Source organism: Bos grunniens, chromosome 22, assembly GCF_055505025.1.
Source record: "Bos grunniens cultivar Pamir isolate PY7600 chromosome 22, Bosgru_T2T1.0, whole genome shotgun sequence".
Classification (NCBI taxonomy): domain Eukaryota; kingdom Metazoa; phylum Chordata; class Mammalia; order Artiodactyla; family Bovidae; genus Bos; species Bos grunniens.
In genome coordinates, this window is record NC_141186.1 from 21,645,454 (window position 1) to 21,660,632 (window position 15,179).

General features: G+C 49.4%; 1 long non-coding RNA gene across 5 annotated transcripts in view; it reads left to right on the plus strand.

Moving 5' to 3' along the window:
- The first annotated feature begins 272 nt into the window (after window positions 1-272).
- Window positions 273-15,179, plus strand: part of LOC147348202 (uncharacterized) — a 178,914-nt gene continuing 164,007 nt past the window's right edge. For all 5 annotated transcript variants that reach the window (XR_015151226.1, XR_015151227.1, XR_015151224.1 and 2 more), the window contains exons 1-4: window positions 273-404; window positions 3,013-3,102; window positions 6,425-6,562; window positions 7,125-7,190. This is a non-coding gene — a long non-coding RNA (uncharacterized LOC147348202). The remainder of the gene's footprint in view (window positions 405-3,012; window positions 3,103-6,424; window positions 6,563-7,124; window positions 7,191-15,179) is intronic.

Here is a 15,179-nt window from a genome sequence, read left to right on the forward strand (position 1 = left end):
GCTCTGAATGAAAGAGAGTCCTAACGGGAAGACTTCCCACTTTCAACAGCATAGAGATCGTGCAGTGAGATCTCTATGCTGGTCTGTCTCTATTCTGCTCCTGACTTGGTCCTAGAGTAGCTGCAAAAGTAATGACAGTTCCCTTATCCTCTCTGAGCCTCAGTTTCCTGGTCTGTTGTATGAGGAGAGTGATCTCTAATGTTAAAGTCCCCACCCCACCCTCCAAGCATCTAGGAGGTCCCAGCGGGAACATTAGAGCAACCCTCTCATTTGCCCAGCAGAGGGCGATGGAGACCATCCCTGGCTGGATCACCTCCACCCCGGAGGCCCTTCACTGCCTTCACCACCCAGACAGAAGGTTCCCTCGTGATCGGGGCGGTTTCCTTGGCACCAGCTGGCACCAGGTATCTTGGGCAACCTGGGCTGTCCCCGGGGGATGACTCCGAGCCGCTGGAGCCCTTCACAATGCTCCAAACGTGGCCAGGTTGGGATGCTCGGATTCTCCCTAGAAGTATGTCTGGGAAGAGCAGAGGGGAAGAACTGGTTTGGGCAAAGACACATTCCCCACCCTGCCTCTACCCCACTGCTGGGCTGGTCGATGCGGAACCACCCAGGAGCTGTTGACTCTTCGCTGGGAAAACCGGGCGGGGTGGCCGGAAGGGAACAAGACAGAGCACTGCGCCAGCTCTCTCCCGGGGCTGCCTGCCTGCAGGCGCGGGGCGCGCTTGCATCAGCGCTGCCAGGACCGGGGCAGGGGCCGCCCGCGATGTCAGCCGCCTTCCCAGAAGAATTCCACCGCCTGTGGCCAGGGGCCCGGCCTCTGTGGGGGCGGGGGCTTTTGGTTTCAGAGGATGACACCACTCTCTCGCTGCATCTCCTCGCCCGCACTCTGTTGTCATGGAGATGACAGCATCCTGGTAGCCTTGGCAAGGCCAACCCGTCCTCGAGAAGTGACCCGGAGCTCGGCCCACTCAGGAAACCACTGGCTCTAGGATGCCTGCCCTAGGACATGGGGCTGCGCGTCCCGGATTCTCCCCTGGGGGCGCCCTGTTGGGCCACCTTCCTAATTACACAGGATTATCAAGATCTCAAAGCACTCTCGCCAAGGGTCTTAGAAACAACCCTTAAAAAAAAAAAAAAAATCGAAGCCCAAAGAAGAGCCCTAAAACAGCACATACCAGACAGATCTTAGAATGAATCCTCTCTAAGATTTTGCTTTTTTCCTTACCTTTCTTTCCAGAGAGCATTTTCTTATTATTCTCTTCAAAAGATTCTCTGGCTACAGCTTCACTTTGAGTGAAGCAATGTTTGTTTTAATTCGCTGTGGCAAGCTTGTGCCACTTAGAATGCGCCAGGCAGAGAGAATAGGGGGTGATTCTACAAATAGTACTAGCCAGTGTGCCTTTAACACTTTCAAGCATGCAGAGAGGTAAACTCACTTAACCTTCCCTACAAGCATAGGAGGTAGGTCTTGTCCAGTTCTAGAAAAGGGAACTCAGATTATCCGATGAATCGGAGACCAGCTTGGAAGCCAAATCAGATCTGAACCCCAAACCAGGGATCTTAACCATTACCAAGCAGCCTCTCAAAGCATCAGTTAAAATGGTGGCTATGACCTTTAATCTCTGGAATTAATGCATTTTTACTGCACTGAGACCATGCATTTAATTTTTGTTGTAAATATATAACAACTGGGAAAGTCAGGACAAAAATAAACCTAAAGAATGAATAAGAATTCTATAATCATAATATAAATGCAGCTGCTGCTGCTAAGTCGCTTCAGTCGTGTCTGACTCTGTGCAACCCCATAGATGGTAGCCCACCAGGCTCCCCCGTCCCTGGGATTCTCCAGGCAAGAACACTGGAGTGGGTTGCCATTTCCTTCTCCCATAAATGCAGCTAACATTGGCTGAATACCCATTATGCCAGGAAACCTCTACAATCATTACCACATTTGATAAGAACTCTTTCAAGTCAGTTCTGTTACTTGGGTCCCCACTTTGCAGACAAGGAAACTGAGTCACAAAGACATGAAGTGACTTGTCCTTGTACATCTGGTAGATTAGTACTTAGTAATTAACAGAACTGTGTGCTGATCTAAAGCAGGCATTCGGTAAAATCACACTCTGCCTGGGAGAGAATGGAGGACAGAAAACACAAACACCTCAAGAAAACCTCATTCATTCAGACCATTTCCATCTAAGATATATTAAACTTGAAAGCAGGCCAGGGTAGGGTTCCTTTTACTCCCCTGGGGGGAAAAAGCATTGCTAAGCAAGTAATATAAACATGCTGAGAATATTTCTGTGGGACATTTTAGAATTTAGAATGCACTTTGTACCCAGGATCTAACTTCATCTTTACAAGACTCCTGAGAAGTAGTCAGGACCAGTCACGTTAGTCCCAGGTTACAGGTGAACTGCAAGAGGCTTTGCAGAGAAAACTTTTTAACTGTTAAAGAAAACAAGTCATCTTTAAGGTTGCAAAAGTAAACCACCCACAAGAGATAAAAAGTGGAAGCAATCCAAATGGCCATTAACAAATAGATGGATAGATAAAATGTAGTGTATACATACAATGGACTTATTTAATCTTAAATAGGAACGAATGTCTGACACAGGCTATATCAAGGGTGAACCCTGAGGACATTATGCTATGTGATATAAACCAATCTCAAAGGACAAATTGTGTGTGATTCCTCTTAAATGATGTATGGTAGACAAACTAATAGAAATACAAAGATATAGAGGTTATCAGGGGCTGAGTGGAGGAGGAAAAAGGGAGTTCCTATTTCATGGGTACAGAGCTTTTGTTTGGAAGAGTGAATAAGTTCTAGAAATAGATGATGATGATAATAGTACAACACTGTGAATATACTTACTGCCCTTGAAGTATATGCTTAAAAATGATCAAAATGGTCCACTTTGTATGTTTTATCACAATGAAAATAATTGTTTAAAAAGAGGAAACTGCCTTAGCACTCCCCATTCTTATGTGACCTTTTCTTTTCAGAAGGGAATTCTCACGTGTTTATTAAAGCAGAAGTGGCTTAAACCCAGACCCGTGTCTTAGCTTCACAGGGACTGCTGCCACCACTTGAAAGTAAGAAAACATCACACCTTTAAAAATAGCTCATAATCGTGCGTTTTTGCTAACTACAGGAGCCTGGTATTCCCCTCAGGTATTCCACATGAGCAAGATCTGGCCGGGAGGGGGCAGAAGCAGGAGTGAGTCACCAGTTTGGCAGGTGAGGTCACCGTGGGGTGACCGTCTGCGTCAGGCGGGCTCCTCACCTCCCACTTCTCCCGTCTTCTCCCCTCAGGGGCGGCCAGGTCACCAGCCAGCTTAGCTGGAAGTCGAGCTGCTCCAGTGTGATGTGCTCTGGGAGACATTCCTCTTTATGACTCAGTGATTCAACACCCCAGCAGATGGGCTCATAAAGCCTCCGGTAACCAAAGCCAGCTCCGAGGTCAAGACCCCAGACTGCCAAGTCACACTCTATAAGTAAAAGAGGGAAGACGTACATCCTTGGGAAGGGAGAGGAAAGAGCTTGTTTTCTGTTTGGTGGAATGCTAACTATCTAAGAAATGGTGGAATGGTTCTACTTATCTTGATTATCCTGATTAAGACAACTTAGGAAAATGGCACAGGGAAAGGGACACTAAATATTTGCTGAATGATTCTTACTTTGGAGGAGTTCAACTGCAAAGACAATCCCAAACTACAAGTAGAAAAATAGATATTCTTATAATACTTACTTTCCACCAACCTTGATTTTCTCACAGGGGGCCCCAGAATGGGGGCTTGATATATTTTCCTGGCATTGACACAGGTTTCATGCAGACAACTATGGTATTAACACAAAAAATCATAATATTTAGGCAGGTAACTAGGTTATTAAGAAGTGGTAATACGAAGGGACTTTCTTGGACATATTTGTACACTAATCTAGCAACCATTAGCAGAGGTGCCATGTATGTATTTAAGGTGAAAGAGAATGAGAAAGAGAAAGTTTTTGATTTATTTATTTTGCCTTTTTTCTCTTTCGTCTGTGTGCTGTTGAGTCAATCCAGTATGGTTGAAGGCACATGGGTGTTAGCATCAGACAAGCCCTGTATTAGTCAGTCAGTGACTCTTGGTTGAACTAGGTTCAAATCAGCTGGAAGGGGAGAAATTCAGGGGGTGACTTCAGGCACAGCTGTATCCAAGAGCCCAAATGATAATGTTAGGGATCTGTTATTCTATATCTCTCAACTCCGCCTTCATGGGCCTGTGAGGTACCCAAGAATCTTCCCAGGAGCTCTGGGCTTACATTTGCTGGTATATCTTCTCTCCCATCATAAATGTCTCACAGGCTGAGAACCTTACAGTCTGAGAAAGAGGTGGAAGCTGTTTCCATAATCAAAGGGAATGGTTGCTGGGCAGACAAAAACAATAGGTGTCCACTCCCTGTGTGTAAATGTCTGCCTGTGGGAGAGAGGGGTTACAGTGCAGGTGCTGCTTTCCTGGGCTTGTCCGTGAGTCAGCCCTGGGTGGCGAAATGTGTGTGCTCTGGACTCAGCGGACCGGAGTCGAAACTGGCTCTTCACTCGCTGTGTGGTCTGCAGCAACTCACTTTGCAGTAATCATGCTAATAACTACCGTATTTTGAAGGTGAGACATATGCTAGGCATTTGGTCTATTAGCTCAGCAGCTCCGCAGAGGAGTTAACATTGCCCCATCTTACAGATGAGGAAGCTGAGGGCCAGAGGCAAGTCGTCGTCTACCTGTGGTTACTAAGCTGGTAGTGGGCACTACAGCCCAGGGCACTCTGATTCCACATGATCTCTCTGGGCCTGAGATGGAGGAAGAGAAGGAGGTGGAAGAAAAAGAGGAATAGGAATAATAAAATGCCAACAACATATTACATATGCAGTAAATCTAGTTTTCTGCAGCTGTCCCCTCACCCCCTCTATTTTTTCCTTACTTCTTTTCTCTTTTTCTTTTTTTTTTGATCCCGTATTAGGGTCCTGGATTTCCTCTTCACACTCAAACACATTTTTCCTTCCTTCTTTGACCCTCTCCCTTCCTTCCGTCCATTTTTCTTTTTAATTTTAAAGTCCTCACCTGGTCCAGGGTGACATTTCTGCATCACCAAGGGGGCAGGATAGATGCTGGGGCTTTCTTCATTTTTGCAGCACTCACCACCCTGTGTCCCCACGAGCCCCAGCAGAACCCACAGCCGTGAACTGAGGGCTGGAGGCAAGAAGTGGCCAGCCCACCTGGGCCTGGCCAAGATCAGGTTCTAATTTCACTTAGGAAGCAGAAATCAAGGCAAATGGGATTCTTTCTACCCCCCTCCTCAAGCACGCATGCTCACGTGCTCACCGATCTCTGCTTGAAAGCCCTACTGATTTGTTTAATCTGAATCTCCCCTCTGGCCAAGGTGGCACAGGTGCAGGGCATCTTCTCTCCCCGGGACCCTTGCCTGACCTCCCCATCACCCCCTCCTGCTTGCCTGGGGAGCCCGCTCAGAGGCCTGATGAAAGAGAAAGGAAGTAAGCACCAGGCAAGACAGCCTTAGGGTTTTGCGATAAGCTCCTTTAATTTGGACTTGTCGTAACTAGAAATCAGGAGGAGTTGACACTCAGAACTCAGAACGGGGAGCTGGGCTCTACTCTGATCCTAGGCTGGGGCGGGGGTGGGGCTGCCCTCCGCGCCCCACCCTCCTGGGCAGACTAGGGGGTGAGATCTGGAAGATTGCTTTCTTAAGGAAGGGGGCTTGGAAAACATTGAACCTTTAGCTCCTTAATGACCAGGTCCTGTAATGTTCTCGCCTTAGAGATAGGAAGTCTGCATAGGTGACCGACCTGAGAGGGTTTTGTCCCCCTCTCTGCAATCCCCACACTCCCTCCTGAAGGCTCACTGAATGTGTTTGAGAGCGTGTGAGTCATTCTGCAGTCACCCATGTGTGCTGTTTGAGGGCCTCACCCCCTGCCCCAGCCCCTCTGGCCACTCCCTGTGAGTTCCGCCCTGAAGCGGGCCCTGGAGTAGGATTGAGGGCCTCCGTTTGGGGGCACCATGCTGGCAACACTAGTTCACCTAGAAGGGAGGCTCTGGAGAGCAGAGGGGCGACATGGGCAGCAAGGGGGGCAAGCGTGGCAAAGCTCGTGCTCACTAAGTACCAGCCTGACCCAAGAAACAGAGTACTCATGAACCCCCGTATTATAGATGGGGAAACTGGGAGTCCAGGAAGGAACCCGCTACCTGAGTGGTTTCATTTCACGGGCTTCAGTCACCCCGACAGGACCAGGCACCTGGGCACCCTGCGTTCCTCACTCTGGGCTTCTCACACTTGAATGTGCTTACGCATCACCTGGGGGAGCTTGTTAAGATGCAGTTTCTGATCCAGCATCTGAGAGCCTCATTTCTAACCTGCTCGCAGGTTTAGGGCCACGTGAAGAGCGAGGCCTCAGTTTCAGGCAGTCTTTCCGCGGAGCTCCCAGCAGAGTGAGCTTCAACTCACAGCTCCAGCGGCATGGAGAGGAGGCCTAGCACTGAGCTCTCCAGCTTGAGATGTGCTGTGAGTATAAAATATCCATCGAGTTTTGTAGGTGTAGAATAAAATTATGTACAATATCTCTTGAATAACTGTTTCTCTTCATTACATGTCAAAATGATATGATGCTAGCTATCCTGGGTAAAAGGAAAGCTATTTTAAAATTTATTTCACCTGCACCTCTTTACTTTTTAGTATGAGTACTAGAAAATTTTACACTATGCACGGGGATTGTGTTATACTTTCACCAAAGAGCTCCTCCTAGATCTCTCAGCCAGGCAGGGATGATTTTGCCTGCCTTCTCAGCACCCCCACCCCAGGGAATATTTGGCAGTGTCTGGAGGATAGGTTTGGTTATCATACCTGGAGGGTGGGGAGGCAGGGGTGGCTGCTGGCATCCGATGAGCAGAGGCCAGGGATGTTGCTGAATATCCCGCAGTGCACAGTTCAGCCCCTTACAACCAAGACTTATCCAGCCCCAAATGTCCATAGTGCCAAGATTGGGAAATCTGGTTTTAAGTCATCCCTGGTGTCTCCGAAATGATTTATTTTATGACTTATGCATCGCTTTTTTCCCCTCTACCAGTGTAGGAGTCTCATGAAATGAGGGACGTTGCCTGCCCGAGTCTCTGGGACCAGCGCCTGGCATGAGGTAGGAACGATATCCTGTAATCCTCGTTCGTATTAATACTGCGTATTAATCACACAGCGTCTCTCTAAGCACCTGAGCCAAACAAGTGTTTGAATTCATCCATGGAAGTGAACACAGGCCCACCAGCCAGGGATGGGCCTCAGAGGGCAGTGAGACCACTCTGCCCTGAAATCACGCCAGGACGCGCACATTCTAAACGCCGTGGTCGGCACTGCTACCTGACTGTGTGCATAGTCACCAATCGATCGGGGGCAGGTACTAACCCTGGGAGCAGAAGTGGTAATTGTCTGTGCAAGGCTGCCGCCCCACCCTGACAGGCCTTTCACAGCACAGGCTGCTTTGGTTCCCAGTGACTTTATTTACTACCCAGTGGTTTGAAAGGCCTGACTCAGGCCATCTGATTGGTTGCCTTTTCTTAGTTGCCGAGCCTGTGGAAGCCCAGACCCAGGATTTTTGAGGAAGAGTCATCTCCCAGCTGTCTCCCTTCGCAAGAGGCTGGTGGGTGGGGAGGGCGAGGCAAAAAAAAGCAACTCGGGTCCACCCAGGGCGTGCAAGGGAACAGAGTCGGGACAGATTAATTTCTCTTGTTCAGATAACTCTTTAATCTTCGATGTAAGGTCTTGCAAGCTGGTTCTGGGCCTTCTCCCTTTCTCACTTGTCACTCCCTGGGGTGGGGCCCAGGCCTGGTGGAAGCTGGGAGTCCAGGCTTGGCCCCAGAGGTGGGCTGTGTGATCCTGGGGAAGTGAGGCCAGCCTCCTGGGCCTCTGTTTTCTCCCCTCTAAGAGGGCGGAGGGGAGAGAGGCGAGAGGCGAGAGGAGTGTGAATCGTGTGGTCTTTAGAGCTTTCAGTGCTTCCCCATAGTCTGCAAGAAAAAGCCCCAGCTCCTTAGCACAGCCTGGCTTCACTGTCACTTTCCTGCCTCTTGACCTGCAATCCAATTTCTTGCCTCATGTGGTGGGAAATACATCCCAAGCTTCGGCCTAGGTGACTTGCCTTTGGCTTTGTTAGTGCGCCTTGCTATCTCTTGTTTTCTGGTCTTGGCGTGTGTCGTTCTGCCCTTCCGTGGAGTGTTTCAGGGTAGAGCTTAAAAGCATGGTTGGTGGAACCCATGGCACAGGCTGTGTGCCCTTGGAGAAGTTTCTCACCCTCTCTGTGCCTCTGTCTCCTCTTTTGGCCAATGACGATAACACTGGCACCTGATTTCTAAGGTCATTGTGCCTGTTAAATGAGCTAATGCTTGTTAACAACACTGCCCCAGACCTAGAAAGCAACAAAGAAAACAGTCCCTGCTGCTGTTTGTATCACGTCTAGAACCCGTTCTCACTCATGTCTCTGGAATCAGCTCATTTGTCACCCTCTTCCGGGAGCCTTCCTTGACTGCCCACCTGTTAGCTGAGGTAGCTGCCCCTCCTGGGTGATGTGACTCACCCTGGCCTCAGCGGTGTCACCACCCTGTCACCTGGGTGGTAACTCCTATATGTTTGGCTCGTTCCCCTCCATACACTGTCACTTCCTCTCGTTGAGAGGTTAGAAACGGATCACCTGCTGGTCTAAAACACAGGTGTGGATGAGCTGGTGTAGAGGGAAATCTGGAAACATTGTCACATGCTGCTGAACTTTGAAAAGAGGATGATTCTCTAAAAATTTACATCTAGGAGAAGCATCTAAGAAAGCTCCTTTAAAAAATAAGACGATTTTCACACAAAAACCTGGACTGCCTTTGGACAGTCAGAAACGCCGCTGACACAGTCCCCGACATTGCCTACACCTGCAGGAATGTCATTTTCAGGCAGGCACCTGCAGGCCTGACCCACCCTGATCTGCTCACACACTCTGCCCCAGAAATAAGGTGGTGATACAAGCCTATCATCTAAATTAGGAAACTTTGGGGAGTAGATGGGGGTGCTATTTTTAACCACAAATGAGGTAGACAGCCCAGGGGCAATAAGCAGCACACACCCCTTCACTGTAAGGGAGGGGTCCTGGCACCTTTGCCTCTCACATCACACATTTCCTGCCATAGAAATGCCCAGTAAGTGACAGTACACACGACTAGCATTTCTGGAGGGCTTGTTTCACATGTTCACTCATGCAGGCCTCCTAAGAACTGAGGTGGGGACGCTGAGGCAGGATGTGTTAGTAACCTGTCTCCCCTACACAGGTGGGAAGGGGGAACCCAGGCAGTCTGAGTCTAGAAGCCCATGTGTGAGCTAAATCAACAATCTCCTTTTAAGAGTCGTCAAAAAAAAAACCTAAAAAAAAAATTAAAAAAAAAGAAAAAGTATATTGGACATGAGGTTCCAGTTATTTTGAACATGTATTTGTTGGAGGATGCAATTTCATGAGCCTTACTTGATTATACTCTCTCCTTCATTTATAAAATGGATAATACCAACAACAACAAACAAGAGTCGTTCCAGCTCCGAGAACCTGTGGTTCTTGTTTGTTTTTTTAATTATCTTTATGGATTTATTCGCCTGTGTCAGATCTCAGTTGCAGATCTTTGATCTTGGTTGTGGTATGTGGCATCTTTAGTGGCGTCACGTGGGATCCCCGACCAGGGATCAAACCTGGGCCCCCTGTATTGGGAATGTTTATTAAAAAAATCTGTGGTTCTTTTCCCTTCCTTTCCCTTGCGTTTGTCTTGTCCTTCCTCGCCCAAGTCTCTCCCTCCTCTTGTTCTTCTCTGACTAGTGTTTCCTTCTCTCTCTCTCCCTTCTGACTCCCGCCCACCTCTCACTGTCTGTCACACTACCTCTTGCTGGTTCTCCATCTCTCCATCTTTGTGTATCTCCATGGCTTGCTTTTGAACCATCTGTCTTTCTCTTAGTCTTGCTAGACTCTCTCATTGTGGACAGAGGTACGAAGGCCCCCACCATGAGATCAGAATCCAGCGGTTGGGCCGCCCCTGTCACACCCCAGCTGCGGCCTCTGTTGTGGTACAGACAACCGGCTGGACCATTTGATGGTTTTCAGTGGGCATGCCTGCGATAGGGAAGCTGGGCTGGGTTCAGCCTTCCGTTACAGGAGATGGACAATAGGGAAGGTTAATGGTACATCTTTGTGTTTGGCCAGAGGACGGTAACTGGAGCACACTGGTCACAATAGGTCATGCCTCTAATTGGGTGATGATCACCCCATGTGAAATGAGTGTCTTTTGAAAGGAAAAGGCAATCTGGGAATATTGTTTTGAAGGCAAGGAAGAGGGCAACTGTTTCTTAAGAGGACGGGAGAGAGTGATGCTCCTCCCAAGCAAAGTGGGTGAAGAACTGTGGGAAAAGCACAGCAGAAGGGGAGAGAGAGGAGAAGGGAAACTGAACAGGGGCCTTGGCAGCCCCAGGAGGATGTGCTGAGAAAGGGGCCAAGAAGGCAAGGGGTGACAGATTTTTCAAAATTCCCAGTGAGACGTCAGCAGCTTCAGGCTCAGGCAGCCACCTGGTTGGCTGTGCTCAAAGGATCGTGCCTTTATTGAGGAGAGCAGGAGGAGGTGAATTGCAGATGCCAGGCTCGAATCCCAGCCCGGGCCCCACCCTCTTTTCACCTTGGTTTCCAAGTGGGTGTTCCGGCCACTGGAGGGGAAGTGTTCAGACAGAGTTGGCTGGTGGCGGTGAGTCAGGGCCCCACCCAGGGCCCTGGCAGCCCCGGGGGGCCTCTTGCCTACAGGCCTGGCAGCAGCTGCTGGGTGTTATCAGGAGCAAGAGGGCAGCAGGGGCCTGACAGGCCATTCAGATTCCCTCCACATGACCTGTGGCCATGGAGTCCAGCTCCAGAGCCCTGTGGTTCTGCTGGCTCCATTTGATCTGGCCATCTGCTGAGGGTTTGCAATTTCAAGGTCAACAGTGCAAGGGGAGAAAGCCTTGTAGGGCAATCAGCCTAGCTGGAAAGGACTGTCACCTAACAGTTTATTACCCACCTCCCTTCAGTTGTAATCCCTGAGAGGGCAGGAGTCCTGTTGTGGACCCCGCTGCATCCGCAGCACTTGACACGAAGGCTGGGATCCAGTAGATGCTCCATAACAGAATGAGTCAGCTGTGCCTTCAAATCTCCCTGCTGCCCCCGACTGACTGTGTGACCCTGCCCAAGTCCCTTAACCTGTCTGAGCTGCCGCTTCCATCATCAGTACAATGCGAGAAAGCCAGTAAAAGTGTAAACTCGGGACACCATTGCCCTCCTGCCATGAAATAAGATAGCTGTCTGGGGGTGGAGGTGGGGGGCGTCCAGTCTGTAGCTGTCACTCAAATGTGAGGGGAAGTGCACATGGAGGAGATACTTTCATGTTCGGAAAGTCTGCAGCTTCTGTGGCGGGTAGTTCCAGGTGCGTCGTACAGATGTTACTTTTTAGGAAGACGGTGTGGTTATGTGGTTAAGGGTTCTTGTTCTGGAGGCGCCATACCTGGGTTCAAATCCTGCCTCCACCCCTTACTTCCTGTGTGGTCCTGGGCAAGTTACTTGGCCTCTCTGAGCTTGTTTTTGTGTGTAAAAAAGAATGGTCATGAGGTTTCAAGGAGATCCATCCCAGGCTGACCCTGGCACAGAGGAAACCCTCAATGTATGTGAACTGTGATCACTAGTTTCCATCCCTTAACCCCTTGAAGCAGACAGGACTCTCCCCAGGGTGCAAAAGAGGAAACCAGAGCCGGCCAGGTGGGGAGGCGCGCCTGTCGGCAGAACCCTAACTAGATACCCCCCTGCTCCCGAGGCCCACCACAGTTGCCAGAAATAAGGTGACGTATGGCCACCCCTGCCTCCACCCGCTGCCCCGGGGGAGAAGTGAAACACGAACCCACCAGGGTAAGAAAGAGGAGAAGGAACCAGCTGAGGTGAGGACTGGCCAGTGGCCCCGAATCCTGTCAGAAGGACAGTCTGGGGCAAGGTCAGGTCCAGGTCGGTGAGAGGGTGGAGGCAGTGGGAGGATTGTGTGACAAGAGGGGTCTGGTGGCTGAGCTGGCCGTCGGCGAGGGGTGAAGCGCTGGTCCCAAGAATGCGGAAGGAAGCCCTTTTATCAGCATTCACAAGAACAGAGAGGGAAGTTGTTTGCATCTGGCCAGATACCTCAGCTGTGACCTCCTGTCTCTAAGGAGAGGGTCCCTGCAAGCTCTGCTTTCAAAACTCTCTTGGGAGAAAACTCATGGTCCCGATTCTTAGAAATTGCCCTCATCCCAGCGCAATAAACAACTTAGCGGCTTTCTGACTTTCTGACCAGCACCCAGGGCTTGACCTTCCGCCTGGTAGACCTTCAGCCTCTGAGAGTTGGCATGCCTATTCTTTCACCTTACCCATTTTACAGACGAGAAAACTAAGGTTTAAACCTGGCCTCAGGTCCTAGCACTGCCATTACTAGCTCTTGGGTCCCAGTGGCTCGCAGCTGGACCTGGTTTCCCATTCGTAAAAGGCAGAGGTGTTTAGGCCTTATTTTCCTTTCTGTCCTTCTGTCCCTCCTGAGCAAAGGGTGTGGAATTCTAAGGCGAAAAGTCACCTAATCAAGTGGTGTGGATTAGCCAACAACCCAGCCCTGAGGTCAGCCTCTGGAAGCAATTTAAGATGGCCCAGGGATCTGAGACTCCACACCCCCACAAGCAAGCAGAAGTATTCCCTCCCACATGAGGCTGCCTCCCTTCCTGAGCAATTCTGCTCTGATTTCGTGGGTGAAGCAGCTGTGCTTTCTGCAGTGCTCCAGTGCCAAGCTCGTTGCACTTCTTAGACCAGGCAGGATCTTCCATCAGGGATTACTGTCCCAGCCGGTGATAAGCGTCTTCGATGGGCCAGGCTGCACTCAACAGTAACCACCTCTCCCTGCCGTGCAACAGCCCTCGATGAGACAAACAGTTCTTATACCCATATTACACCCATGGAAAGCTGGAGCTCAGAGAGGCACTTTGTCCAGGGTCATGCAAAAGCACAGATCCCAACCCACTCTAAATGACTCCTCTGGATAGAGCTGCTCCATTTAAATCAACACCCGAGTAAATGGATCGTCATTTTCTTTCTTTTTTAATTAAAAACATTTTCCCCCTGTAATGAATATGGATTGCTTGGCGTTTTGAAAGGGAGTAGCCAATGAAAACATTTACAGATAATTTGCTGTGTCATCTGGAATTTGATTTAAACTAATCCAGTTTGGGGAGGGCTATAAATAAAATTGTCCATGAACTGATCGTTCTAGAAGCTGAGTTGAGGTTCTCTAGACTTTCTCTCCCATTGTGAACATGTTTGAAAATGTCTGTGATCAGGTAAAAATCTAGTTTAAATTTAATGCTTGCAAAGTAGTGAATTCGGGATAAATGAACTGGCCTGAGACAGGCTGTGTGCTCAGAGGCACGGGGGCACGTTGCCTGCCCCACAGCTGAAAGCATTTTAAGGTCACTTGGAGAAGGCATTCATTACAGCCTCCTGGGTCTGCTCTCCCTGGACCACAAGGTCCCTCTTTGCATCCAAGAGAACAGTCTGCCCCCAAATAGGCAGCCAAGTGAAGATGGCATGTCGGGGTTCCCGCAGCCACACTGCGGTTTTATGATGAAATCTGGCACCGAATGTGGTTCACGTTCAGCCAGTCAGGAGATTTGAGGAATCTTTTATAAATGTTACCAGCAAAGGCACAGTGGCTGCCTGTGTCCGGGGCCACCCAGAAAATTGGAAAAGATGAGACCTCTGACGTTCACTTGATGGCCACATGTCTGGAAGTAGCCCCTCTCTGCATGTCCCTGGGGGCCAGTGCTCCTACCTGTGTCCAGTGTGCCCTAGGAGCTCCACTTCCCTACTAGATTCCCCCTGAAACAAGGAGACCTTCTCTGTTGACAGTCTTTCCTGTTTGCAACTGTTCCTTTCTCAGACAAGTGGCATCAGCTCTCCATTGGCCTTCATTATATTGAGCAAGTGTCATTTATTTATTCAATGATGATTTATTGAACACCACCTATATGTACTGGGGTTACAGCATAGAGCAAATAGATAGCATGATGAGCATGTGCTGCATAGAACACACATGGTACCCGTGCTCCAAGAGCTTCTAATTTCTCAGGGGAGACAGGCAGTCATCCACTGTTAATACTACTAATCATTTAATTACAATTCTGACAAGTGTTTTGGAGAAGCTTTGGGGCTTTGAGGGCAGATGAGAAAAAACATGATCTGATGAAGTGGGAGCACTCGGGATTCAAAGAAGACTGTTTGGAAAGAATCATATCTAAACTGAGATCTGGAGATTGGAGGTATTTGATGTCCAAACAGGGAAAGGGAATTATTCCAGCCAGAGGGAACAGTGTGTCCAAAGGCCAGGCAGGCATGACTTGTTGAAGGAAATGGAGGGACAGTGTACTATCTGTGGAGTATGTGAGTACGAGGGGGAAGGAGATGGTGGTAGATTATGAAGGGTAAGTCAAGGATGATGGAGAACTCATAGGCATGTGTCTTTGGGCAGGGGAGGTGGTGATGTCCTTTGGAAACTAAAATGATCACTCTGGTTACTGTGGGGTGTTGAGTGGATCAGAGCAGGGAAAATGCAAAAGCTGCAGGCCTGGGCCCTGAGAAGGCAATGGCACGCCACTCCAGTACTCTTGCCTGGAAAGTCCCATGGGCAGAGGAGTCTGGTAGGCTGCAGTCCATGGGGTCTCGAAGAGTTGGACACGACTGAGCGACTTCACTTTCACTTTTCACTTTCATGCATTGGAGAAGGAAATGACAACCCACTCCAGTATTCTTGTCTGGAAAATCCCATGGGCAGAGGAGCCTGGTAGGCTGCCGTCTATGGGGTCGCACAGAGTTGGACACGACTGAAGCGACTTAGCAGCAGCAGCAGGCCTGGGCCAGCTCATGTGTCACATTTGTGAGAATTAGGAGAAAGTATCCACCCCCACAAGAAAGACATAGGTCTATAGACACATGCTTATAGAATGGAACCTGGTCTGAATTTCGGTGCCCACTAACTCTGAGTCAGAACCCCTGTGCAGTGAACCACGTGTACAAATGTACACAATGGCCATGGGTGGACTC